Here is a 3148-nt window from a genome sequence, read left to right as displayed (position 1 = left end):
TGATAGAAAATTATGTAGGGGCTGATAGTAGCACTGAACCAAAACTGGCTCCTGTTCAGTCAGAACTAAGACCGCTCGTCTCAGAAGGAAAAATTGGGTTAAAACAACAGGAAGTACCTGTACAACTGCTGGTCACCAAGAAACTTGTTTGGGAGGGGAATAGACAAAACCAAGAAACTATTGAAATCAGGGAGTATAGTGTAAAGGGATTGCTTCAGTTTGTAGATAGGTGTCATCAGCTTCCTGAGGAACCATTACAAAAAAGGATTGTGAGAGTGATGAATTTAAGGAAAGTGATTTGACTTTTGAATACTTCAGAATGAAAGAGTGTGTTTGGGTTGATGCAAGACCGGCAATTAACTATGAAACAACCATGAATGGTAATACTCTGTTTACACAGAATAGTAACCCAAAGGGAATGGCCAATTTAGTGGACTGGATTACATTTGCCATAAAGCCTGTTTACCTTCTCAGGATAACCCCTCTAAGTACGCAATGTAACGCTCCAAAAGAAGCATCTGATGTGCTTGCTTCATGTGGAAACAATGTTATAATGGCTTTATGATGGTCAGGATATTCATCCAATAAGTATGCCCCTTACACAGTTCATGGAAGATTTGGTCACCAAGGGAGTCCCTTCTATGTGAGCACCACATGTAACCTTGTTAATGTGAAAGAAAGCAACAATCTGAGAAGGTGTTCTGGATTTCTTGGCACAGTTTCCCCACATGGATTTTACAGATGTAAGAAATATATGTGTAATTCACAGGAGAGTGGGAAGAGGTCATTGGGAAAGAACTTACCCCAGTAAGAAAGAGATTTTCAATTGATTACTTACAAATGGGAGTCCTGGTATGGCGCTGTGAGTTAATAACGCACTGGACTGCCAAGTCAGTATGAGCTGCAAGGTCGGTGGTTCAAACTCACCAGTCACTCCTCAGAAACCTAGTAACAGGGTCGCTATGGGTCAGAATCGACTCAACGGCACTTAACAACAACAACAACTAAGAAATGAGATGAACATAGCAGACATTGATGGAGTAGGTACAAAAGTTTTAATACAGCACCACAGAAAGCTGGTAGCTCAAAGGGAACATCCGCTGATCCCCCAATGTTAGTTCTATTTGCCGCAGCCGGGAGGATTTTAATAATGGGAATTTCCAGGTGGGGCCATTTGAAGCAGAGTCTCAGTTACTTGATCAAGATAAAGCTTGACAAGGGGGCCAGGGTTTTCTGGCAAGATACCCAAGGCCATATTCACATGTGTGGATAAGTTGAGAAGACACTTTCTTAAGGCTCCTGGACACAGGAGCTCAATGTATTGTAAAACCAAAAGTTGCAAATAAAATATTGAAGGGACCTAAGTTCAGACTTTGGGGATACGGGTATGCAATAGTTGGTGGGACTAAGGTGAAAGTTTGCATGAGAATCCAAAGGTGAAAGTTTGTAAGATTTAAGCAGAGATTTATGAAATATTTGTACCTCCCTTACTTGAATGTATTATTGCTATGGATATTTTGTCTCTCTACCTGAAAGGAGCTCTGGTAGCGTAGTGGTTACGAATTGGGCTGTGAACATGAAGGTCAACGGTTCGAAACTACCAGCAGCTCCGCGGTAGAAAGATGAGGCTTTATACTCCTGTAAAGATTTACACCCTCGGAAACCCTGTACAGGGTTGCTATGGGTCGAAACCGACTCGAAGGCACTAACAACAACAACAACCTGATAGTATGGAGTCCCAGTGTGGCACTGTGTGCTAATGTGCTGGACTGCAAGGTTGTTGAACTGTAAGGTCGACAGTGCAAGCTCACCAGCCGCTCCTAGGAAACCCTGTACAGGGTTGCTAATAGTCAGAACTGACTCAACGGCACTTAACAATAAACCTGCTATTGTTGAAATCTTTTGTATCTCTATTGAGATTCTTTCTAGGTTTTCCAGTCTTCATTGGAAATGTGTTAAGTCTATTACTTTTGTGTGGTTTTTGATTTCACTTTTCACTTCTGTTAATGTTTGCATCACGCATTTATGGACTTTTTCACTGCATGTGTAGATATTATGGTTATATCGCCTGTTGAATTAACCCTTTAATCATTATAAGAAAGGATTTCAAAAAGTTCATGAAAAAAAGTCCATTATCTTTTAGTTCCATTTTAAAATAAAATTTTGCAGCCCTTTTGTATAATTCCCTTCCTTATCCCTTATGTTTATTTTTGCCTTGAAGTCTACTTTATCAGAAATTAATACTACCACTCCTGTCCACTATTAGCTTAGTATATTATTTTCCATCCGTTGGTTTTAACTTATTTTTTTATCTTTGTGTCTAGGGTGAATCTCTTATAGGCACCAGACTGATGGGTTGTTTTCTTATCCATTCTGTCACTCTATTTCTCTTGATTGGTGCATTGAATCTATTTTTATTTTAATTTATGCTACGTATGAATTTAATGCTGTCATTCTTTTGTGGTTTTTTATTGTGGTGTTGTGTATATTTTTTGTTATTGTTCATTTTGTTATTTGATTTTCTTTATTGTTGCTTTTGTTTTCATTAAGTCCTTATAACTTCCTACTTTCATATTTTACAAGGAAGATACACCAATTTTTTGTGTGTAGAGGCTTTCTACTCCCATAAAGATTTACAGCCTCGGAAACCCTGTGGAAGGTTGCTATGAGTCGTAATCGACTCCATGGCACATAACAACAATAGTTACCCTATACTTTATCTTTCAAAATTTAAAACAATCTATTCTATCTTGATGTCATTCTGTCTTCCTTTCCATTTAGAATTTTCATAATTATACCATTTTTGCTTTGTAGCTGTCATCACTTATAGATTTACAGCTTTGGGTCTCTGTTTTTATTCATGGTAGTGGAGTGGGATAAGCATTGGGTTGCTAACTGAGAGATCTGTGGTTCAAACTCACCAGTTTTTTTGTGAGCTAGAAATGAGGCAATCTGCTTCTGTAACGATTAAGGCCTGTAACGATTAAGGCTCTCTATGGAGCAGTTCTCCTCTGTTATGTTGTGTCACTCTGAGTCAGAATGGACTCCACAGCAGTGCATTGAGTAAGTTTATTTTTTTTTGAGAATAATTTTGGGTTGATGCCATGGATTAAATTGTATCCCCCACCACACACACACACACACATGT

General features: G+C 38.8%; 1 pseudogene; it reads left to right on the top strand.

Moving 5' to 3' along the window:
* The first annotated feature begins 373 nt into the window (after positions 1-373).
* The window catches only part of LOC102841432, a 144787-nt pseudogene continuing 142012 nt past the window's right edge, over positions 374-3148 (top strand).

This window comes from Chrysochloris asiatica, unplaced genomic scaffold (genome assembly GCF_000296735.1).
Source record: "Chrysochloris asiatica unplaced genomic scaffold, ChrAsi1.0 scaffold00036, whole genome shotgun sequence".
In the NCBI taxonomy this organism is placed as follows: domain Eukaryota; kingdom Metazoa; phylum Chordata; class Mammalia; order Afrosoricida; family Chrysochloridae; genus Chrysochloris; species Chrysochloris asiatica.
Note: the sequence above shows the minus strand (reverse complement) of the source record. Positions and strands in the feature narration are given on the sequence as shown.